At 45.4% G+C, this 26,170-nt stretch overlaps 1 protein-coding gene across 5 annotated transcripts in view; it reads left to right on the plus strand.

Annotated features, from left to right (window-relative positions):
• Positions 1–23,763: 23,763 nt before the first annotated feature.
• Positions 23,764–26,170, plus strand: part of sulf1 (sulfatase 1) — a 31,254-nt gene continuing 28,847 nt past the window's right edge. For all 5 annotated transcript variants that reach the window (XM_078095857.1, XM_078095858.1, XM_040166995.2 and 2 more), the window contains exon 1: positions 23,764–24,100. The gene's annotated coding sequence lies outside the window, so the exon portion shown is untranslated. The remainder of the gene's footprint in view (positions 24,101–26,170) is intronic.

The raw sequence follows: 26,170 nt of genomic DNA on the forward strand, positions 1-26,170 counted from the left end.
CTGTTATGCCCTTCACGGAGTGCCCATAAAGTTTAAACCCCAATGCCTCTTGGAACTGAAATCCCCTTGTCTCTTGTAGTGAAAACGGGATCAATTGAGCATTCAGGATTTATTCCTGTCAGGTTTTGGCACATTATACACCGTGACTTAACAAGACTAACTTGTGTACATATAACCCTATAATTGGTTTGAGATCCTTGCAATGGTTTGTCTTTAGCCCCCTGGAACCCTCAAATCCCTTCATGCTGGTAGTTTGAGTGCGCATTGTTCTTCAATAGCCGCCATGCAGAAATCATTTTAGTACCGCTGTTTGTGCAGTTAGACAAAAAAAGACCACAGAACATTTGCCGTAATTTCATTTTTAGTGAATTGACATCATTTTTATATAATGCCCTATAAAGCTGTGCTCATTTTTAAGAGCGGCGGAGCAATACGAGAGGGGGCTAAGTGCCTTGCTCGCAGGGCTGCTGAACACAAGCACATTAACAATAATCCCGATGCCAAAAAACGTCAACATCCATGATGTTGTGTGCATGTAGACACCAGAAAGTCTCCACCACTTTGAGTTCAGCCGCAGAGTATTCATTGTGCACGTCTCTTTTTTCCCCTTTTTCTCATAGGGTGTATTTTCTGGAGGGACTGATGACATGATGTCATACGTCTCCGCTTCCCAGTCAAAACATCCTCATTGTGTGTTTAAACGGTTAATCATTACCTTGCGCTAGCGTTTTAAGTCTTCTGTGTGACTTCTGCCCTGAGTGGCTGACACCTGCTGATAAGATCAGGAGATTGCGGGAGTCATTGAGGTCCCCTTTTTGCAGGCCGTCATTTCCTCTTTTTACGCCTCTCTGTCTAAAGACGTAATTGAATAACCTTTATTGGCCTTTTATTTCTCGGGCCGGGACGTCGTGGACGTACCACTCCTGCGTCTTTTACATTGCTTGTTGTCCGAAGCTAGAGAAGTATTTTTCTTTTTTAGCCTCTCATGCACCTCAGTACAGGATGACACGCTTTACATCTTCCATCTTTTCATTTTCCACGACATAACTGAACGGTGAATGTCGATGCAAAGGACATTATCAGCTGGATAATTGGCGAGTAAAATCATAATTTGATAAAGCAGAATAAATTCTTTGAAATGAAGCCATCCTTTGACGAAAAATGTCCGTCTTCCGAATTTAATGCTATCATGACTCAACAAAATACGTAGATAATCGCCCAAGCAGATCATCCTGGTTTTGCTCAATCGGCCACCTTCTTTTAATCATTGAAATAAGTGCAGAACCTGAGTCAGCAGTTGTTTTCACAACGTCAGCAAAGGTTGTCTCCTGGACTCGGATTCTTCCCATTAAGCACGTTCTCCTGGGTTCGAGCGTTCACAGTAGTCGGACTGTTAAATGTCATTGTCAGCATACAGTGCAAGTCAAAAGTTTGAACACACTTTTTTTTTTGGTAATGTTTATCTGAGGGGCGATATAACTGCATTGCTGTTAAGAATGACCGAGCCGCCGTCACGTGATCAATATGCTTTCCTTTCCTCTTTCAACTCCGTGATGGTCCTAAACGGGTCCTGCAGCCTTGACCCGTCTGGCCTTCCTCCCAGCCACACTAATCAGGGAACCTTGTGTGTGCTCGTCTGGCTCTCTGGGAGCTCCCTAATTTACGAGTCATTTCCCAGAGAAAACATGCCGCCTCAGCAAGTCCCGTCACAAGGACGCGGGGCCGTTTAAGTGATGTTTGATTGCTGAGCGTGTGGAGGGGAGGCCAGGGGAGATGGAGGAAAGGAGATGGAGCGATGTCTGACAGGGAGAGAAAAGGGATTTATGAAGCACGTGTGACAGGAGTCAACATCTGGGATGACGGTGGAAGGGAGAAAAAAAAGAGGTGCGTATGATCGTGCAAACATTTGAAACAAAGTACAGCTTTATCACATCGCGTTATTACATTTGGGACATTTCCCCAAATCCCCAAATACCAACCTCATGGTGGCGCTGGAGGGAAAAGCTGGCATATCCTCACACCAAGTAATTGGGATACAAGTCTGCACTATCAATATCACTATAAAATGGCGTACCAATCCATCCAGGAAATGCTGACACATTGTATTTCACCGGATAAGTGAAAACTTTTTACCTGCTAAACAATCAATATCTTCCGGGCACCAAGGATATCTTAATAAAATACATTTCAGTCTGGACCAAAAGGGGGCAACTTAACGTTTCTGTTCCCGTCAGTAGGCTCAGAAATGATGTACCGCATATAAATCATTATTTAATGACGGAGCGCAACTGAGTGACACCCACGCCGGAGGTGAACTGCTCCCCAGTGACTTTATATTGCTCATAGCTGCCTCCTTCTCGTTAAAAAAAGGGCAGCACGCAGTTTGTCCAAATGACAGTTCTGGCTCGAGCGTTTGGACAGTGCGCGGCTTGTGCTGTAGTGGAATGTGGGTACAGCCGCCTGCGTTTTGGGTGCTTTCCAGCCCCTCGCTGCAAACAGTGGCATCGATCATTTTCCCTTCTGGGGTTGCTCTCTGTAGAGGAATCTCCTCCCCGTTTAGAATACATGACAACATCAGCATGGGCGCCTTCCACCTTCAAAAGGAAAATGAGGGTTGCTATGAGACTTTTTTGAGTATTTCATTACAATACTACATTTTAAGGGCCTATGTTCTTTTTTGACTGTGATCAAAAAGCTGCAGACGATTCACAGAGCTCCGTTCTTGTAGCATGAAGGAAATAACAACTCCATTACTGGATTGTTGCTGCAATGAAAGCCTTATTTCTTGCTTTCTTGTGGCGGGGTGGCTCCTGCTCCTCGACCCTGCCCCGCTCTCTCAATGTCTGTCTTGCTCTTGTAAATCTCTGCCTCCTTGGCCTTTTTTTTGTATCAGGCTACTATAATAAACATCTCCAGGCCCAAACGCTAGCGCCTGTTGTCGTTTTTACAGCAATTGTGCACGGCACATTTGAGGCTGAGCCGCATTAGCTGTCGAGGAGGTTATTAGCAGGTCGGTTCAATTTCCCTCTCTTTTATTTGAATGTCAGATTTTCATGATTATCACCGGTGCGGCGCGGCCCGACTAACTACAGGAACCGCTTGTAACGCTCCACCTGGTCCTTCTGAATTATCTCGACGTACCAGTGGACTCGCTGCTGCGTTTGTTTGATTTTAGTTTTTGCCGGTTAAGCCTGCAGGTTCCCGATGAGCATCACTTGTGGGGAATTATTGTCATTTTCGCAGAGTTACCTCTCGTTATCTTCTGCGGTCATTACGTCAAGACGAGATAACTCCGCTCGTGGCTGGCAGTTAATTGATTGAACCAAGTGGTTCTCATTTCACTGTGTTTTCACTGTGCGAGATCACAGCAGCAGAGATTGTACCGTGACATATAGTGTGTGTGTTTTTTTTGTTTAATATGGCCATTTATTCGCCTTCCTCGGGTTTCTCTGTATCCTCACCATGCTGTTTTCCATTTGCCGCTGTTTACAGTTTGACTATATCAAGTGACCAGTGCAACATGTCCGTGTAAGGAACTAATCAGGTAAATGAGTCTTGGCGGGCAGCTGTTTTTTTAAAAGCCTGTCTGGGGAGTATTTACGAGGGAGAAGTCCATCTTCCTTTGTGCACACGTTTGGTGATAATGGTCTATACTGCCCGAAATTCAGCCCCGCCATCCAAAGGTAAATAGAGCTGCGTCCACTGACGTTTTATGGACAAGCTGCGCATCTGTCAGTGGATCCAGATGTTTCTGCGGCGCTTATTCAAACAGTGAACACATTGTCATAGAAGCAGTCAATTTGAGAGCAGGAAGAAAGGGGGGGAAATGGCAAAATGCCGTAGCTTTGAGTTTACCTTACACTTTATTCTTCTGTTGCCGTATTGTTCCAACCCTGGAACAACAGGTGTTTTTCATTTATGTTGTTCTTAACGCGGCCTTTTAGTTCACCGCCTGTCTCCTACTACCTTCCTGCTGCCTGCAAACAGTGGCCTCCCGATCTTACCTCTTATACTTAGCTGCCTTTTCTATGTAGAAGAACAAATATATGTTGTTTGTTTAAGAATAGATGAGAAGTACAGATTTGTATGTTCTTATTTTCTCTTGTGCTAATATTTCTCAATGGTAAATAAATGCTCTGTGCAACAACAACAAAAAGAAACTTTAAAAAGTTGACTAACCGGCTAAAATAAACACCAAGACTTCATTCATCACAGCTGGCAGCAGCTTGTAAAGAAGCAGATTTGCCCCCCCCCCCACCTCCCTGCACCTTTCAGTGATGTCTCTGTCCACCGCGTACTTTCACTCACAGAATTAATGCCAAGGCTGGCTCACACTTTCAAAGGCTTAGTTGGAGAATCACAGCAAAAGTGGTGTTAAAAGTTCGGACGGCCGCACAAAGACAACAGCATGCACTCTCATAAAGCAGCATGCAAGCAGGGCGGCCACAAAAGCCCCCGAGGAGATTGCTAGAGTGGTCTCAAAAGTTCACTCAAACTTACACGCTGGCCTGACTTGGCTTCTTGGATGGTAGCCTGATTCTAAACACAATCTTCTGGTAATGTAGAAAAAAAACAGCCAGTCGAAATGTACAGTTTCTTGCTGAACAATCAGTTTCACAGAGGATTTTCAGTTTTTGGCACCATAGGCTTATAAACTGTAGCAGGAGAACATGAAGGCAACAGGGTCATCGGGTTTATCAAATGGGATCCTCCCATCACAGATGTTTTATTGAATGGTACATGACAGCTTCTGAGCCCAAACACCACCTCTACGCATGTCCACACACAGACACACACACACACACACTTTCCACTGCGGTTGTGTTTGGCTCAACAAGAAACTTGCTGCATAAATTGCTTTTTTAAAATCCTAATTTTAGTGTGTCATTAAGCTGTATTGCTAGGTATAGAGTTTAAAACTACTATTTATTAGTCTCATAAGAAGAGAGGACGGACCTGCTGTTCTGCATTTATTCGTTTATCTTGAATTCTTGTTATTGTGCAACACTTACTGGTGTGCCAGCTTGTTATGGATGATTTAATGATACAATTTCCTGTATTGGATCACATCTCCTTGAGAAAGGACACAACCCATTTGGATTGTATGAGGCAACACAAATATATTCATGATTGATACAGACACGTGTTTTTAAAATAAGTGAAATAGAAAGAAGTCTGGATCCCAGCTGTTATGCTTTCATTCCGGTTAGAGCTGCTGTCTGAATGTGAGCTATTGGTAAAGAGGATCCTTTAGGATATTTGAAACAGAGGATATGGTTGACAGTTTTCTCAGATTTCCAATTATGGGCAATTAACAACCAGATAGTAATTCACACTGAACCATCCCCAACCAGGAGGAATGAAGACTACCGTCTTTCGTCCATTTTCCAGCCATCCCTTTTCACACAGACACTTCACAAACCCGCATGGCACGGATTTCACATGGGTGGGAGGGAGCTGGAGTTTTTATTTTTTCACATTGAGCCCCTCAGCTGACGCCCGCAGGCCCCTTCTTTTCAGCTGCCGGCAGAACAAGGTTGCTTCTTGTCCGAGAAGCTCAGTGCCATAAATTAATACGCAACTTTGACTCGGAATCGGACTATAAACCACCCGGGGTCTGTTCATCTAGATTACGGAGGTCCCGGGGCAAACGAGCAGTGCGAGGTCGGCCACATTCAACATTTGCCCCGAATGAACCAGATAACGCCTCAAAAAAGAGACCTAAGAACACAGGACTATTTCTTTGTGGCGGGGTGGTTGTGCAACATTTGCTGTTGATGATATGTTCAAAGAAGCCAACGGACGCCAAGTTTGCTGTTGATTTATTGCTTTTTGACAGCCAGCGTTCCTTTTGTGAGGAAAAACATTTCATGTATTTATATTTTGGTGCCACAGCTGGTAATATGATAATATTCGGGGCTGAACGCATGTATCACATTCACTTTACCATCCTAACACCTGGGCCTGCTGTAACAAACCCGCTTCCCTGTTGCATTATATGAGAACAACAGTAAACATTTTATTGCACAAAGCATTTCATTAAATTCCTTCCACAGCCTCTGGTCTGAGGTCTGAGGTTAGTGGTGTTGTTTTGCGTTGGCACAGCTCGGGTGCAGGAAGTGACAGCTATTGTTTGCGCTATTGATATGTTGACTGTTGGGTCGTGGCATCCCGAAGAGGGCTAGTCTGGTTCCTGCCACATCGTTTTCAGCGGATTCAACACCCAACCGCACATACCGTTGGGGGGTTTAATGTTTTATCTCCTTGCCCGGTCTTTTTAGTTCATAAAACATTAGTCATTGTCATCATTATCGCCACACGTAATATGTTCATGTCCCTGCCCATCGTTTTTCACAACCATCACTGTCATCGCTAAAAAACAAACAAATACTACTCGGATGGCATTTAAGTGCAACTGCTTTTTCACGCTGACAATGTAGAAAACAATGTGGCACTGCTAATGATGTGGAGGGAACAGTATCCTTTACGGCAGAGCGTGCCAAAAAACACAGTACATTTCTGTAAATAAACTGTTTATTGTTGTTTTTTTAACATTTGCTGTAGGTTAGGGGCTTTTTGCAAGAGAGACACGAAAAGCCCTGTTTCAGATGAGTCATTTCTATGAATAGAGCCATCAGTGTGTGTTGTCTGACAGGACAGGGGTCCTGAGGATGGCATCGGTGGGGGGTCGTCTGCGTTTTTTCCTCAGACGGAAAGCAGGCCTTGCTCTGGTCCTCTGACTGATTAAGACAGCCGCCACGGGGACCAAAAGGAGCCTTTTGAGAATCACATGTAACGTTTAAATTGGAGCCACTGCAGGGGAGGTGAACTCACACAACCTCTGAAGAACATCAATTTAGTTGAAGTCACACTGAGATTACGACATGGCTGTCAACTCGGAGGCGAAAGAACAGCCGGCAGTGGAAAATTCCTGACATTGTTCATTAAAAATGGAGGAAATCTGTCTAAATCTCCTACATTTAACACTGTAGTAAATGTTTGTTTCTCTGTATGAGATAATATCTTGGCAAAATGTCCAGCAGATGCACTCCATTTTTATGATCAAAGGGCCGGAAAACCAGCATAGCAACGTCATGCCTACTGTATTTCACATCTGGAGCTGGGGACCTCAGTCATGCGTGGCCCCTTGTGATAATACGGATGAGTCGGTCTTCATTTTTTATTGGAGGCATACTGTTATGACTGGCAGCTGAATGTGTTTATAGGCAAATTATTTATCATGAAGTAGGATTGTTTTTTAAATCTAAGGATTTTTGTCTTGTACTTGTGCCGACCTCTGAATCAAAACGTGGACGGATGATGTACTGTATTTATTGTACCCTTGGGAAATCTCTATCATTGGAGTGCTTCACTGAAACATTTACAGATAATAGATGATTGGGAATTTTTTAGAAATGTTATCATCAGCGAGAGCCCAATAGTCTTTTGGGGGAAATCCTTCTTAGAATAAAAGCACAACATTTTCTTCGTTAGTTAGTGTCTCTATGCTTTAAGGGACATTTTGCCCCAAAGTAGCTTGGTTTTGGTCAGTAAACATTGCCTGTGAAATGATGAACAGGTATAAAAGGAGAATAACGTTTTTTATTTACGAATATGCAAAAATACAATTATATGAATCCCCAATGAAGTCAAACTGTCTTTTTAGGCACAATCTCAACATTGGTATCTGCATATAGAAAGCCTGCCTAGTTAAATATGGATGTAATTAGTGTCTGACACATTAAATCAACAGCTGCGGTGCACTTACTTGAGGAGCATCTTCATCCAACTACAGGAGGTCTTGGTTAAAAATGATTAACAGGATATGCTTCAATTATTTATATGCAGTGATTGAATTTATCAATCATTACAGTCACAGCTCAGTGGTTTGTTAGGTTTAGTCTCTGTGTGCCAAATACATGGCAGATGTGAGTGGCATTCTCCATTTAAAAAGCAGTTTAAGTTAATGTACTCTTCAGTAGTGGAGTGTGTGCGTGTTGGTGTGTCGTTGGAGATAAGTGAAAGTGGGGTCTACTGAACGGGCCCGGCTGGTCCTCGCCTCCTGAGCTCAGGTTGCAGCTCCCAGATGGTTCCTTAATCTGCAGGTCCCGCTCAGGTCAGCTCCAGCAGAGCCAGGTAACACGAGCCCAACTCATAACCCCACCACCCTCCAAAAAGCATCCTCGCAGACCCAGACAGACGAGTGTGACGTCTTTGCTTCTTCTGAAAACCGAGCCACGTGGCGTTCAGAAAGCGAGCGATCGAGGGCCCGACTGCAACCTTTTATCCACAGACCTGCTGCTGGGAACTTCAATCCCTCCCATCGTGACCTTGTGGAACAGCGCTTCAAAGTGACGGCGATCGACTTACCCGAGACTTCGGCTCGCGTGGCGTTAAAACACCTCGTAATTTCCTACAACCACCTTGTAGCTCTGTCCTACGTAGTGTACAAAAGGCGTTTCGCATTGCACTGGAGCTGGACCAAGCTGCACCGAAGAGCCGCCTGTAAAGAAATGACAGCACTTTTTTGGTTTGATCTCTGGCCGGATAAGAAACTGCTTGATGATTGGGTTGCCCCCCCTCCCACCTCCCCTTCTCTTAGACTTGGAAGGGAAAATGCCTCCCCGTTGGAGGTCTCCCATCTCTTCTTCTGTTTAATGTCTAATCATTTCCATGCCCCGGTATCAGTTGACATGATACGGACACTGCACACAAGTTACCACTGGAAAGCCTTTTTCGGGCCAACCTCAACGGTATGAACGCGCAGCTGACCCGTGAATGTTGATGAGTAACTAAATGATTAAAATAAAGGGCTTTATTCTTCTCTTTCTTGCTAAAGTTTGCGTTCCATCCGTTTCTTTTTCCCATCAAATTCACCTTCTTTAGGTTTGGTAGTCACACACTCTGGAAGTTAAATAGAGCGTTATTGATGATTCCAGTTGCAGGGTAATTAGTGTTTTTTGCCTCTTTTGCTGCAGTGTATGTACCTTCCCCTTCTGCAAAAATAAATCCTCAGTCCTGACACTGTAAAACACCTCTTAAGATAAAACTTTAGTGCGCCGGGTAGAATTTCACCAACACTGAAACCATACAGGTTTGCAGGCCACCGATGTGGGAACAGGCTCCTGTTGTTCAGACAGCTACCTCAACACTCCAGCATTTTAAAGACTTCCATGTCTTAGTACCTGCACTCCATCCTTTGTGTCCTGTCTTACAAAATGGAAGGAAAAAAAAAAAAAACTGTCAAACGCATTGTGAAAAGCATTGAGGTTGATGTTTATAAGAAGGTGCAGACGTTTGTGCTTGTCAACATGTGTTTTCTTTTTTCCCCACTGACCCTCAAAGGATTCCAGTGATCCTAATGAAACCAATTTTCTTATAAAGACGCCTTTTAGCTTTTGGCCCCTCGCATGAAGGCAGCCGCATTTTGAATTCAGCCGCTGCGAGGAGACCTGGCCTTTGAAGTAGCCCCTGGTTATTTTTCTGCTTGACAGATCAGAGTAACTGTGCAGAAATCAAAAGGGAAGTGCCCTGCCGCCCCGGGTAAATGGTAACTCAGGACTGAGCCGGGACATTTTGAAAGCTAATATGGCAACTGCTGAGTTTGGGCCATCTGGACAATTTGCCCCGAGTCCAAAATTCTCGAAAATGTGATGTTTAATGGAGTTAGTTTTAGACTGTGTGCTGCACTTGTGAGTAGACATGTGCCGGCGGGGGTGGGGGTGGGGTGGGGGGGTGTATCATGACTGGTCCGAAATGTACTGATGCACACCTCGGAGAGCGCGAAAGACGTTGACAGGTGTTGCAATCCAGGCATGTCTGACCAATCACTACTCTGCTATAGGAGGAGTTCAAGGGTGTGGGAAAGGTTCAGAAAATTCTTGAGGCTCTATCGATCCTACACAGCACCTGGCCGAGCTCATGTAACCCCCCCCCCCCCCCCTCAAAGCCCCCCCACCCCTCCATGAGAACAGTGGGTATTGAGGGATGAGACACGGCCAATTTAGTTAAGTGAGATGTGCCTCTCCGCCAAGGAATCCACCTCTGTGTCAAGCTAAACGCGGGCAGCGAAGGGGAGGAGCACAAGGTTTTTCACAGCACTTGCGTTTCATTATTCAATACCCCCCCCCCCCCCACCCCCCCTGCCCCCCCTCCTCCCAGGAGGGTTTCAAAACAAGCTGTGGGGTTAAGACCAAAATCACTGAAAGCCGTTACACCACAACTGATGGCGTGTTGGGTCTGCTTCTCATTGGAAGGGATCTCGGGTGAGGGAGGGGGCTTAGCTGCAAGACCCGGAGTCGCAAACAATCAATGCCACGTTGGCGCTCAACCCTACGACGATTATGGACGTCACACGCACACACACACGCTTTAACTGCACAAAGACGGAAATAAGCGGAGGGCTACAATGGCCTGAAGCGGAAAATGAAGTATTACCTTGTGCAACTGTACAGGAGTTGTATTAATGGTCCCGGTTGTTTTACGTATTGTGTAATCTGGCGCCTTGTGTGGGCCCACATGTGGTTACTTTTGAAGGAGGTTCTGGTAACCAGTTGATCACAGACCAACACACTTTTGATTTCTTTTTTAAATCAACAACAGCCTTGGAATGCAAACCTCAGCTCACGAGGTTTTCAATATATGAAAAAACTATAAAGTCAGAATCAAATCTACCGGCTTCATCAGATATTCTGTAGTTTGTATTGTCTGTATTATGTTAAAGAGTAATGGCAGCTGACTGTCCTCCTCACCATTTACGCTTATACACGAAACACAGCTACTATGTCACACGAGAGTAAGCAGTGTTTGTGTTCGTGTGTGTGTGTTTTTTTGCAGGCGTAGTAGTAAAATCTAAATCTGTCTCCTTAGTGGTGGTGCTGTTTAGATGTTTAAATGGCTTAGGAGAGAAATTGACCTTCGTGTACACTATTTGTACTGTTTAAATTTGTCTCTCCGAGTTCCAAATATGAAATTCAATTCGTATAACTATATCTTACATTTTATTATGTTTGGTCTCACCGCAAATAGGCCCATTTTTGTCTCTGACCCATAAATATTCTGCCATATCACAAGTCGTATGCCATTGTTAATACTACGGTTGCATATGCTTTGTATTATCCATCAGGGGAAAATCACTTTCTTACTTTCTTCTTTTTTTTCCTTTCAGGGGATATAAGATAGGAGTCGGTTTTATAAAAACCTTTCCTGCAATATCCAGTGAAGGTGTATGTGTTTAAAAGTCTGAGTCATACGTTCCCACAAGTCCAGGACTGAGACCAGACTCTCATACCGTTGTGCTCAATGACACGGTTTTGTTTAGCAACTGTGTGGCGACTTCCCTTAGCAACTAGTACGAATCATACTCAACTGAAAAAACTCATTTGAAGAATAAAACACATTTTCACCAGCTTGACAGAACATCTCCCTCAGACATTTATGAATTGTTTTCATTGCATTTCAACTTTGAGGTCAAGGTTAAGCTCGGGGTTTATAAATATAGCATTCCATTTAGCTTAAATCCAAGCAGATTATTAACCCCTAAAAAGTTAGTATTGTTATTGCCATTCTACCCTACAGCTTTAAACAAGTAAATAAATAAACGAACATTAGACCAATGGCGGAGACGATCCAGTTGAGTTTTGACACAGCTGCCCAGTGAAACCGGGAGGTCTTAGAGGAAAGGAAAGGGGTGGGAAGAGGATACGGGTGGAGGTTGATTTGTTTGCCGTCTGAGCTTAACCTGAGCTTCCCCTCAGGTCCAGACCTCTCAACTCCCAGGGATGCAGGCGCACAACGCGGGAGCCGCAGAGGCAGATTGTGGCAAAGTTACATCTGATGCATCGAATCTACTTTTTAGCTTTTTACTGTAATTTTGCGCAATGAATGAGCACCAGCTGTTGACAGAAAAGCAGGTTTCATTAGCTGGTGTATTCAGAAATGGCTCCTAAATTCAATGCCTGTGTTGCTGTCTCCACGGTACTGTAGAATGTATCCTAAGCCATTGTGTTAACGGTGATACATTTGTATGCCTCTGCAGGCAATATGACAAAACACTGAAACAGCTTGAACAGGCCATGTTCATTACGAGCGAAGCCATCCGTGTAAACTAATGCAATAGATAAGTCCAAAGCTAGAACTATCACTTTGGTAGCGCCTGGTTCACACAAGACCCGGAGTTGATATCTGATAAACTTCTCCGAACCGATGGACGGCCAGAAGCAGCTTGCCAGCAATGATTGGTATGTGTTCTAAGAGCCCTGAGCTAAAACAAATGCTTCATTTGCAAATGCAAACCGTCGGATTCTCTCATGCCGTGTCCTTATTAAAAAAGCTGGATCTTTTTTTTCTTTCATTTCCAATGATGAGGCCCATTTTTGAGGGGATTAAGGGGAACATTGTGAGGATTTATGCAGTGTTGCTCTGTTGCTAACATTACAAGGATGTGGGGCTTTAAAACTTCAATATGTTTTGCTTTAAGTATGAGTATGTTTGCCTCCATCGGGGGGAGTTAAACGTGTTAGCAGATAGCACATTTTTCCTCAAGGCCAAGTTTTTGTGGACCTGTTTGGCCTCACTGTGCGTTGGGGGCGGCGGGGGGGAGGCGGTCGGGGGGGAACAAATCAAATTGGGGTGATGTTTGTTTTTATTAAAATATCTTTTATAAACGGCTCAAGCTGTGTTATAATTCCCGAATGTAGAGGATGACGCAAGGCAACATGAGAGATGGGTTGGTAGTAAAACGAGTGGAGAAAAAGGGGGAGACACTGTTACCTTCACCAAATGTACTTTTGAATAGTTGCCTCTGTGGATCGGAGGCCGGGTTTCTTTCCTGCTGCTGAAAAGTGTAATATTGTAATGGCCATTTTTGGCTTCCTGTGCACTGTTTCGACTCAGACACACAGCCAGCAAGGATATTTGGCCCTCCTAATAAACAAGGGAAGGGGTGACTCTGTGTGTGCGTGTGTGTGTGTGTGTGTGTGTGTGTGCATGTGTGTGTGTGTGTGTGGTCAGGGCAAATACGACTTGGCTCTGTTTGAACGGCGTGGGATAACGGCTCATACATTTTAATATATTTCCCCCGTGTCAGGCAAGAAGGAGCAAACACAAAGCCACAGGGCGAATAGCTATTGGGTAATGAGAATCAGCTTAAGACGCATGGGTTTGAAGAAGGGTACTTCCGCCATGTATTTGTGTACTGTGGGAGACGGTAGCGATGCCAAGTTAGACTTTTGGCCCCCGCTCTTTTTCTTTCTTTCATGGTGACGCAAACAGAGCAGAGAGACATCTGAAGGGATGAAGACTAGCAGATGTGTGCCGAGTGTCATCTTAAACACATTGAAGGGGCCGTTTCAACTTTTAGCCTTTTAGCTGTTACAGATTGTTGAAAACCACCTGTTGAAAGGGTCTTTAATCGTCCAGCCAGATTAGGAGAAATCATTCGACCAGTTACTCTCTCATCGATCTTCACTGCAGTAGGTTGCGGTGTGCGTGACCGCGGCGTCCTCTTCCCTTCCGTTTGCCCTGAAGAGAGCTCGCCGAGACGGAGGGGATTTGGCGAGAGTCCGTGACTAAAGTGTCATAAACTACTAATCCCAGACTTCTCTGAAAACCTCCAATTAAGGTCAGAGGGCATATGCCCCCCCACTGCTCTGACTACATTACGATGATACTTACGTGGATCAGGGTGTTCCTGCCAAGTCTTCTTATTAAACATTGAGAAACGCCGCAAAGCCGCCACATTGTTGAGGGATTACCAGTCCGATTTTTCTCCTTATTTGTTCTATTTATAGCTGTAAATGGTGGCATTTCTCCTCCATTCCAGATGGATTTCATGGCTTGGACTTGCATGCCCTTGACAGTTTGGTGTTGTTGCTTTTGCACAACGCACACACACGCACACACACGCACGCCTCGGACAAGCACTCCATCGGGCCTGCTGCGTGCCTGTGGAGTTCTCAGTGCGGTGGCAAAAAAGGCCTCAATTTTAAGTGTTTTATATTCTGGGGTTTATTTATGAAGACTTAATTGTGGTAACAAAGAAGTCGAAGCCTCCTGACGTCCTGCTGATCCAGAGATCTACATGTGTGGTGCCAGAAGCCTAGTTTTCTTTGACTCGGGTATAAAACTAGAGCTGGTGATTTTCTATTTGGCCGACTCGTTGTTTGACACGGAACATTGTTTAATGTCATGGAGGAAGACGCCAAGAGCATGGGGAACGGGTGCGGAAGGTGCACGCGGCACATTTTATGGTCAATTCCTTGACTCTTGACTTTTTGACTCTACATACTTGTGGCTGAGTGGAGTTACTGCTCCTCCAAGAACGGGATTCAGACCGTTTTTCCAAAATAGAATGATTTAACCTGACGTGTCCCTAAATCTGGATCATACGTCCACTTGGGATGCATGAGCAGCTTAGATCTCTTTGGTTGTCTATGATCCCATTTTACCTGGCGCCAAACCCCTCAGTAGTGTAATGCTGTCACATCCCCAATTGACATTTTCCATGACAGTTTTTCCCAGAACATTTTACATTCACACGTAGACGGATGAATAAGACGGATAACATGCATGACATTGTTTCAAATGATGCAAGCTCATACAACTATGACAATTCTCTGCTTGCGTTTTGTTGCTTTAATACTATTTAGTAGAATACGTGCCTTCATAAAGTGTATATCTGGCTTCCCTTAACATATCTGGATGGGATTATTCTAGTGCAGAAAAGTCTTTGGCGGCGGTACCGACACTTCACATCCCCAAAGCATGTTTATCCAAGCTAAGGGCTACAATATTTATGACTTTTTTGAACAGTGTTAATTTTGCTGTCAGCTCAAGTGGTGTACAATATGTGGCAAAGGGTCCATAAAGCCTTCCACATGTTTTATCTCTTTCTTTATTACGTGTATGGTTTCAGTATGTCCGACGCCAAGCAGAACGCAGTCACCACTATACAAAATTACATTTCTTTAAGGAGTTAAATCCATCTTTTTTCAATATTTAGCCGTCTTTGGACAGTGACACTGCAGAGACACGGGATATTTTGGAGAAGAGAGTAGAAGAATCGCTATAAGTGAACGGTCTGGCCAGCTGGGAATCCAACCGGAGACTTTTGGTTTGTGAAATGCACCCTGACCGACCCGCTCTGGGGTCGCCTGCAAAAGCACGGCTGATGATTTATGGGTAAAAGAAACTGGACGTGTACCGTTATGATACAAATCCTTCTAACCTCCCACTTACTTCATCCTGCTCGGCACCGGCTCAGTCATGAAAGTCTTCAGTTGTTCCGTTACGGATGTTCGCTGGATCCTTTGGCCATCTGGACCCGTACACGAACAGGAAATGAAGAATGAGGAGTTAAGAGGGGTTCTTTCTAGTATATGAAAGCTCGCAGAAGAAATGCTGAGCACCCCTTTTTCACGGATTGAGCCTTACACAATAGAAGCATATTGTGCATATTTATTTTTAATACCCTCTTTAGCTGTCTCTCTTCGATCGTTCCTTTGTTCGTTCCCTTTTTTCCCATCTTCAGTCACAAGTAAATTAGATTCTTATCACATAGTTGATCTGCCCCCGTGGCCTGAAATTGTGCAAGTTTTTCCTGCGGTAATGAAGTTTTCTCAGATGGTCTTGGAAGAATTTAGGAGATCCATGTTCTCGCCAGCACAGGAGGAATGGAGGGAGGGACAGGGAGAAGAATAACACAGGGCTTTATTAGCGTTGTTTATGTTTTCGGAAGCCCTTGTGAAAAGGACACATTGTTTACATCTCCAAAAGGTTGCGATACCCTTTTGCAATCAGATTTAGAGAGAGATAGAAATCTGCTGCCCCTGGAGATTTGCATCAAAGCAGATGAGCTCCATCCATAAACATGCACGGACAAAATATTCACGAGACGATACCCATTTTCTCCTTTCGGCTTTGTCACTGTGGCTGAGATTGCCTGTCTCAAGAAGGGAGATAAGCGCTTACTGGGAGGATATTCTAAATTCCTTTGCTGTTTTTCTCCCCTCTACCGTCCCTCTCTTTGTGGGAGTACGTTCACTGCAACAATTTAGTATGAGTGTCATTTTAAAAGGGAAGGAAATCTGGGGAATCAGGTGGATTTATGCATGACCTCCTAAACAAAGCACAGTTCATTTGAAACGCCATTGATATTCTCCTTGTTATTCCTCTCCCTCTCTTCATTGTCCTTCTTTGTGAATATGAGGCCAGTTATAAAACAGCACACAGGACAGAAGAGGAGCCCCCCCGCTCACCCTACCTTTTCTCATGCATATTCAAGCACGCGCGCGCACACACTTGCACTCTGTGAAAGGCAGTTTGGCTCCCGGTCAAGGGATCTCTGGTAAAGGCCGGTCCTGGACGAGAGAGCTCAGCGCCAGCCAAGCAGGACAGCAGACAAAGTGGAGCACGGGAGGCCCCGCCATGTTTGCCGAGATCTAAAGCCTCTTTCTCCCAAGCTTTGTTTGCATTTTGTTCAGTGCAGGCAGCTGAACAGTACACAGAAAAGCCTTTTCTTACCTCTTTTCACTGTCCGGTCTTTGCGGCATTCACTTTTTCTGACTCGGTTGCTTTCTGACAGTCGATTCAACTCCTGTGTACTAAAGGAAATGATGTGCTTAATTGGATTATCGGGAGTTTTCTTCAAATGAGTGCTCACCCACCCACGCGGTCCCACTTTCTTCTCTGGGATGGCTGTCCGGTGAATATTTTCAGACTCTGCAGGATGAGCGTGAGATGGGAACCTACGAGTGTTTTACAGTTCAATACTATTAGGCCACAGCATTGTATACAGTCATAACACATATCACTGAATATTCACGAAGCATATTAACACACACACACACACACACACACACACACACACACACACACACACACACACACACATGCATAGTGTGATCTACCTTTCAGACATCTCTGCTGCCCATCACCTCCAGCATGCTAGTTGGCTCAGGTCTATAGACACACAATAGTGTCCACACGCACACAAGCATCACAGGAATTTGCACCTGTTGAGAAAACCTGACTCCTGTGGTCTTCTCTCTAAAAAAAAAGACAATCCCTCTTTTATTTTGTTCTTGTTATTCTCTCATAACTGACGGCGTGACCAGAGCACACAAGTATCCCAAGCAAATGGTACATGAAGAATGGAAGACAGCGCGAGTTGAAATAGTGGACGATGGCTGTAAAAAAAAAAGAGGCTGAATGAGGGAGCTTAGAAAAAGGGGAGGGCACTGCTCTTGTACCTATTCTCATACAAATGACCTCTTGCGCTGTGTGGCCCTTCACTGGGTCATAAACGTCCCGGCAGCGGTGCAGTTGTGCAGCAGTGTAGTGGCGAGCGAGTTCATGTTACTGATTTTATCCCAGCGAGTGGAAGCGGAGCGCAGGGCGCAAGATTAAAAGGCCTCTCTTCCCCGGGCCGGCGTGCGAATCCCAAATCACAGGGAGCCACAGTGCTTCCCCTCGCTCAGCAGCCCAACAAACAGCCCGTTAAAAGCCGCAGCCACATCCCTTTGTTTTCATCTTACTGAACAGAGAACATAGTTTGTATTCTAATTAGACTAGTGCGTGCACCCAAATTTGCCATGTGGACACCAGCGCTGCAGTGGATGTCTATTAGCATGCCAATTTATTTCCTGCGCCCCATCATTAGGTATTTCGATGCTGCTATTGTGGCTCTGCAGCACTGATCATTTACTGTAGCTTAATGTATCATTAAGCTTTAGCATGTATCATTAAGCTTCATCATGCACCATTAATCGTAATGTATCATTAAGCTATATTTCAACATGCTCTGGATGCTCCTCCCCTCCCTTGTTCCCTCCCCTTTTCTGCTGATAAATGAAAATTCTGTCCTTATTGTGGCCCGGGGGCCAGCTAAGGCCTACGAGGGCATAATTAAACTGCCTATCTGCCCCACGCAAATCCTAATTCTCTCTCTCAACAGGCTGCCGGCGGCATGCTTCATAGGATTATTTTCCACCAGTCATTTTGAATGTTGCAGCACACATAGGCCTTCCTTCCCACGTACAGCTGCCCCCCCCCTACCCTTTTCCTTGTTCCTGCCTTTCACCTTCTCGCCTGAGAGGATTAGCAAGTCAGGCCTCCGGAAACGGAGCACTATATACAGGGAGAATGAGGATCGCAGAAGCTCGGCGACGGGAAGAAGGTGGACACTGGCTTCATGGCAACAATTACTCCCTTGACTCGATTTCTTCGGGGAGCTTTTTTAGTCAAGTCAACAAGAGTTGGCCTGCAGAGAATATCAGTGTAAACAAATACTGTTTTGGCAGATTTTCCTGCTACCCGAGAGACTAAGTTGCGTCTGTGGGGTCATGAAGGGAAACGATTATTTGTTGAATGCATTATTGTTTGGTTGTGTGGGGACTGCTGGTTTGTGGCTACAGAGGAACTGTGCTTACAGGGTCAATTATGTGCTCCAATAATTTATCTTAGGAATATTTTGGAAAGCAAAACACATTCCTTGTCGAGATTCAAATATATCCGTGGCTTATTGACAGCTCCAGGGTTCATGTTCAGAGGGGGGGGGGGGGGCTTTCATCATATTGCATTCTGAGCCAGATTAACTCCTTAAACAAACAGAAGTTTGTGTAGAAAATCCAGCACCATCGTGTACCAAGTGATGACTCGAAGAAGAAGAAACAAAAGTATGGCACAACCGCCCAGCATCTGTCGTGTTCCGGAAAAAAAATATATATATAAATAAATAAGGAATCAGAATATTTTCTAATTTTGCACTACGGTTTCTTCCTGACACCCCCTGTGGTGCATAGTTTGTTCTAAGTAGAAAACCACTGTTATATACATATATTTTCAATCTTGTGGGTACCGTTCATAAACAATCTATTTTTGAGCCACTTCTGCTGAGGTGATGCAGGTTGTCTTGCTTGTGTTCCGGGTCGTGCTCCCTTTTGTCTGACTGAAGGCACCAAATTGGAAAGCGGTATTCGGTTGTATTGCAGTCTATTGCAGGTCCCTGGGGCTTTGCTTTTTGAACCTGGTTGCTACATGACCACCATTGTCCTCGCTGTCAGAATGTCTTTCATCTTCTTACTTGGACCCAGGGAGAGTGATCAGTATCTCCCTGCTGTATCAGTCTCATATCTTCACGGCTTACAGCACTGGTTCCCAGCCATTTACCCATTCACTGAACCCTGAGGCAATCCCAAATCATTTCCGTCGCCCTGCGACTCACCAGATAAGCGGATGATAGGACTGGTTTCTCTCGCTATCTCCCGAGAAGTTCTTGGAACGTCCTAATCCTGCTTTGAGATCGCCCCCTGGGTGGTCCGTCAGATTGCTACAGGATTTGTATTAAACTATCAAGGCAATATGGTATTGAAATAGTCAACCGATGAACTTTGCATTCAAAGAAAATATTATTCACCATACAGTGTTCAAAGGCTTGATCAATAATGGTGTCTGTGTGTTCTTAAGAGATCCAGCAGCTTGTAGGAGTCTATGAATCATAGTCTGCGCTGACAGTTGTTGTTATTTGGAAATCTGGATGCACTTTCCTTTATCCATTCCACGAGTTATCCAATATAGGCTACATTCCTCTTGAACTAGATATTCGGAGGCTAGCAAGTTTCTGCACCTGTTTGTCATTACCAATGCAACAACATGTTGTTTGATATCTTATATGGAAATTAAACTTGGAATCGTCCGATCCAAAAATGAGCCAAAGCCAAAGAAAAAAAAAAAAACATGTGCGGCTGTGACATCGAAGCAGTATGTTTTATCTAAACAATTTCTTTTAAATTAAGCATAGTGACCATGCGGTTTGCGTGAATGAGAAAAAATACATGTGCTTACTACTCTCACCTAATGTAATTTAATGGACCACTTAAATTTCATTGTTATCAAAATGCACTAATATCCTCCATTGTAAGCTCAAAAAATGTCATTTGCACTTTTAACTAGTTGGTGGCCGTGTTTGACAACCATGTTAACAACTGTCAGAGAGGTGACAGCACATCTGGCATCTGATACAAGTTTGTTGGTGGACTGTCATTGTGAAGAGGCCTCTAAATCCAATCATCATTACCTAACACCTGATCTCAGGTTACTGTTAATGACTTCATTGTGTGCTCGTGTTTTCCCTTTGTCTTGAGCACTATACTCGTCAGCTGCTTGATGCTGGCTGTTGAAGATTAGGTGTCGGCCGTGATGTTTATTGTAGCAATGACTGGCGGCCTTTTAAGGTAGAAATGGGTTATTCTGTGTTTGATGTATAGTACTCACAATGTAAATGCTCCACATGTGCAACGCATGTCCATGTCATTGTGAATAGATACGAGTAATGGCTCAATTAAACTGTTTAAACTCCAAACCAGCAGTTACCCTAATTCACATGTTTTATGTGGCTGTGTTGGTTATAAACGTGTAACCTTTTGGTAGCTAAGTCAAGCTGAAGAACCTGAGTCCTCGACTGGACCTGCGGCCCTGATGCCACCGACTATTTAGTTTAATCTGGGTGAAAAATGGGATTGGCCAATATTGTGACATTGTACATTGTGACAGATGCTGCCATCCATGCCTGCGTGGTTGTGTGTCTTTCGTCTGTGTCAAATCTCACATGCATGGCACAGCCGGAGCGTGGCGTGAGGAGAGCCTCCTCCACATGCGTGTGCTGCGCGTTCAGCTGTCACGGAACCACATAGGCTCCTCCTCCTCCTCCTCCACCACCAGCTTTCTCCCTCTCAGTTTTTCCTTTGACCTTGCTGCCCCTCCGTCCCTGAAGTATTCCTGTCTCCCTTCTGTCCTCCGGTCTCCTGCCTCTCATTTCTCCTCCTGGCCGTGTACATTCGTGACCGACAACGCGTGTCCTCTCCTGCCCAGTCATCATCCAGCTCTCAGCTGTGCCCCTCAGGCATGAACTTAAGATGACACAGATTTAACTCCCTGGAGTCATTAGTCATACGGGACCCAGCAGCACCACAGCAAATGGCGCACTGAGGAACAATAAGACAATGAAGTACCTTGCTGTAAAAACTGCTCCCAGTTTGGCAGCTGATGCGGTTCCTCCAGTGTCTTACATCCGGTCTTAAGCAGCTGACACGTTCAATACTTTGATGCCCCCTGTCATCTGACACAAGCCCATAGCCCTGCACTACAGAGGGAGGTTAGCATGGCAGGATAGCCACGTGTTTGCCTCTTAAAATGCTGTGAAGTCACCCCCACGTTTGCCTTCTGCGTCCCCCAGCTTCAGTCCTAGCAGGACGCTCTATGCTGGGACAAGAAGCAGGATCACAGCTATGACACCCCTGTGTATCTCATTCAGGCATAGAGAATGGGGCTAGTGAACCGAGTACCCCCCACCCACCCCCCAACACTGGCCCCTGCATGCACCTGCAGGCCAAACTGATGGTTGGAAAGTTAGGAGGGAAAGGGGGAAGTGAGTTTGAGACGTGAGGAAGCTCGGATGCAGTTTGAGAGTTAAAGCCCAGACGAGAGACAATGGCGTCATGCGCTATGGGGGACGCAATCAGGGAAGAAAAACTGGTGACCTTAAAGCTATCTTTGTGTTAGATAACCAGCGTGATGGGTTTGGGGAATTCTTTGTGAAGTAAGGATGGGGAGAAGGAGAGTGAATGGAGGTTACTAGAAAACCTTTGGCCCCCCTGCGGGTCATTCAGTCATTCATAAGATGAGGCCATTTTATAGACCTCCCCCTACGCATGCTTTTGTTCCTGTTGTGTCCATAAGCGGAAGTGAAAATGGAAAATGGAGATTAAGAGTGGTCATGCAAAATGGGTGAATGGTTTGTTGGCTCATGCTGGATGTCCACTTTGAATCCCTCAAAGGTTTAGTTTCTTGATGGGGCCCCAACTGTAAAGCCTGTGGATGTTTCCCTAAAAGGAACCGATAACCTTCTCTGTCGGCATGGATTTGTGATGTTTACAGATGTGCTCAGCTTATCAAAAACCGAACTTCTTCCCCAGTGGGGCGGCCATCTTTAATCCAGTAAAGAGCACAGGGATTTGGTCGCCTCTGGCCCGCCTGAAGGCCCTTTGGAAACCTCTCGGCCGTGAGAATGGGGGGCTGGGGTTGGAGGTGGGGGTCTGGATGTGTGTAGCCATGCAGGAGGGGCTGGGGACAGTTTTTGTAAATTTAGTTAATCTAATTTGAGCTCTTTCTCCCTCAGGCCCTTTCTCTCCCTCACCGCTGTCCCTGTTTCCAACATCAGCCCAAGCCGGGGAAAGTTTTCACGTCTCCCTGGTGAAAATAGCCTTTGTTTAGTTTAATCCAATATCCTCATATATGAACCGGAGGGGAATATAAGTGGAAGCACCCACTGAACAACATGTGAGAGTCTTTCCGCTGTGTGTGTGTGTCATGCTATCAAATTAAAATTGTAAACTGATCTGAGCAGCAGTTACAGCATAACGTGTATGAAACTTACACCAGTCAGGTCATGTGACACGCAACTAACTTTAAGACGCGACAAACGCGGTTAAAGATCACTAATTATTCATGAAAAATAAGTGAACCCCTTTTTAATCATGTTAAATTATTATTATATCATTATTTTCAAATGGACTAATTGGACCCACCTTTGGTAAAAGGGTCATTCAGAGAGATGATCAAATTCTTCATTAACAGACACGTTCGTACCTCGTGGTGTTTATCAAAGGGCGACTGGAAACAGAGACCAGGATGTTGTTGCTGCCTAAAGGATGTAAATGACCCACTTAGAAGCCTTTCTTCAGTGTTTCACACCTCTGATTAACTCATTGTGATGCTGTCAGATATCAAATGGGTATTAACTCATTAGGGTTTGCCTTTGAAGTTGCTCCTGAATATTATCAGGGTCCTGTAATCCTTTTTTAATGGATCAATGAGTAGGACAGTGGTTCCACAAAATGATTAATGTGACAGCTTTTCTCACCTAATGTCCCCGATGTTTCTGCATGAATGGGTAGAAAACGAGTTGATTCATTTAGGAAATCACCAGTAATGGTGCTAATGCGGAAAGGTCGACAGGAAATCACTTTAACATTTTGACCTTATCAGGCCGTAAACACATATTATCCATACTTCTTTTCCTTTTCTTTCCCCCTTTGCTTTGTAATTTTAGTGTCTTCCCCTCTGCCCTTCTTTTTAACTTAAGGCAATAGGTGGTGAAGGGCAGGAATGCAGCCGAGGGACTGTAAGGATTTATCACACAAAGGTGCGAGGGCCGCTGCCTGGAGATGTGACCGTTTAGGGCCAACCGCATTCCCACCACATGGCCAATACGGCCTTTTATTGCCTTCTTAGTTTGATACTTTCACACCGCATACTTTATGGCTGCGGGGAGATGAATCGCAGGAAAAGGTGTCAAGGGTTTTAAAGTACCTTTTATTTCTTTTGTGCGTGCACGGGTTTTGTGTGAGAATTCGTCGAGTGCAATTTTTCCAACAAGGAAAAATGAATATGAAGCAGACGTATAGTTCATCTCCATATTCCTGTTATCTAACCCTGCTTTTACCTCATAAACTCTCCCTCTCTGCTCGCGCTCTCTCCCCCCCCCCCCCCTCCCATTCCTTCTCCCTCCACTCCTCTCACCCTCCCTGCCTCTCGGGTTACGACGACTGGGTGTGGGTGAGGGGGGGGGGGGTTCTTACTTCCATCTCCAAGTGTCCGCGAGTGAACGTGTGCGCGTGTTTGGGTGCGTGCGCGCGCGCGCGTCTCCCCGTGTCCTTGTCCCTGCCTCCTGGCCGCAAAGGAGCCACCCAGCAGCCCGCCTGTGATTGGGCGGCGGAGCGGGGGGCGGGGGCTGGGGGGGCGGAGGGGGACGTTCTCGACGCAGCGCCGGGGCTCTCGACTTGACTCCCGGGGACGTGTTTCAACAGATGGTCGAGGTTAGAGAGTGTCATCACATCGGAGAGGGGATTAGAGGAGAGAGGTTGTTCTTCCAGGAGCTGTGTGGTCCCCTCTGCGCTTCCAAGAGCCCCCACCCCACCACCCTCCGAGACGCCGACGGACCCGCGCGCCCGCGAGCGAGGGGAGACCCGGTGAAGAGCCGCCCGCGAGAAGGGAACCCTCCGCCTCGCCTCCCACTTGGCACGCCGCTCTGCTGCCTTTTCAGGTACTTTTTCAACTTTGTCACTGTTGTTGTTGTTGTTGTTGTTGTCGGTGTGTATTGTGTATATTTTCACGGGGCTCCTTCCTTTAGTTGCCAGTGTATTTGTGCCGTAGTGTGCGGGCAGCAGCGGGGGGTCTACAAGTGCAGGGAACCCGTGTAGCTCGTGCGCGAGCTGCTCTTCGTAGTCTCTCCCCCCCCCCAGCACCGAATGACAGGAATTCCCTCCGTCGCAAATTCCTCCGTCTCGTGGGATTAGAAGGCAGCGCATTCCATTAATGTCATTTTCCGTAAGCACCCATCTGTTAATGCTTTCTGAATGCAGGATGTTACGAAGTGACGGGGAAAGGTCACAGCGGGGAAACCCCGCGAGGACAAGGTTGATTTAGAATGTCTGTATTGCATGTTATTTTTATTTCTTATCCTAAAATCTTAACTGAAAATAAACGGCCTTCGCATTCACTTCTGTCGGGACTAATGATAGGAAATTAAAAAAAACCTGAATCTTCGGTGTGGCATTTGGCATTCGAGCCCTCGCTGCAGCCCAGATGAGCCTTTTCATAAATCTTATTCCCTTCTGGCAGAACGTGTGAGTGGATGAGCTGCTCGAGGACCAACTGACTGTCACAGCTCAGCAGAGACTCAGAATGTGCACCTCGCTCCGGCTATTTAACTCAAGTGAGAGTGGGAATATGATCTATAGTATTTATGCCTGTAGCTTCAGGCACTGCGTACGTGTGTGAACGCTTTTTGCAAAATTGGAGATTGTGCAGCTGTGAAGCGGCAGAGAGGAGGTTGTAAAGGTGAAAGCTGCTGCTGTGTGAGTTTGTGTTTACCTTGGTGAAGCGGCCGTAGCTGCTGGTTACCCGGTTGTGATGACTAACGCTTTAAGGCCAGTGGAGACGTGCACGCAGAATTGGTCAATTTGTTGGGAGAACCTTTCGTAAGAAATGTTGATTCTGACTCATGGATATGTGAAATGACACATGCAATTGCATCTAAATGGTAAATTATTATTATTTCTCTTATTAAACATGCTTGTCTTAAAATAAATATGTTCACCGTCTCCACCCGTCCACAAAAGCCTGAGAACTTATACCAGGGTTGCTAAATGAAAAAACGATGCTGCGGTCCCGTTCAAAGCCCACCGCTCGCTCCAGACATCATCGGGGGGGGGGAGGGATGCAACTGGGTGGCTTGTATTTCAATACGTCACTACTCCCGACGTGCGTTGCTGACTGGAGACGGCCAGAGAAATGTGAAGAAGCCCAACTTCAAACTTTCAGTGTCGACGAGAGAGATCCATAAATCTTCCCGTCACTTCATCTGGAGGCGATTAGATCCAATTTCTGATCACCGTACCCGGAGCTGCAGCGGAGCAGCTTCGGGGCGGTTTAAATAAAAAAAAATAGAAAATTTAAAGACAGCAGTTTAGCTTTACTGTGCTACAAACAAGAGCAGCAGCAGCTGCTGCAAATAATTAGGTTCTGAGGGGAAGCCTCTCGCCAAGACAAACGTTGTTCTAGTAGCGCCTCTGCCATGACTCGGATTTACTGTGGCGTGTGTGTGTGTGTGTGTGTGTGTGTGTATCTGTGTGAAACCAATGAGTAATTCTTTCTTCTGATAAGTATGGTGAGTGACTGAGTGGAAGGGAAGAGGTGGTATCTGTGGTTTTGAATATGTGGGACGATGTGTGTGTTTTCGTCTGTCCTTTACATGCCAGCCACGGTGAATAAGAGGCTTCCCAGACATCTCGCGTGCCAACCGATGAACAAGGGCAAACGCATTCGTGCCAGACTGATTCTTGTAAAAAAATAAAATAAACGGGCGTTCAAATCACTGAATTGTTCAACACTCACATTTTTCACCCCTCTGGGAAATTCACAAAAAAAAAAAAGCAATATAAGTATAGTTTGCGTGTGTTCTTTGGTGTGCAAGTGTGTTGAGAAAAGATTTCCTTAAACCACCCTCTCCTCCGGCACTTGTTTATCTCCTCAGCTTAATGATAGTGTTCCTCATACTTCCCTGATTGCATAGCAGCGCCGGAGTGGATTGCACAGCCCCATCACTCCAAAT

Source organism: Gasterosteus aculeatus, chromosome 21 (genome assembly GCF_964276395.1).
Source record: "Gasterosteus aculeatus chromosome 21, fGasAcu3.hap1.1, whole genome shotgun sequence".
NCBI classification, from domain to species: Eukaryota; Metazoa; Chordata; class Actinopteri; order Perciformes; family Gasterosteidae; genus Gasterosteus; species Gasterosteus aculeatus.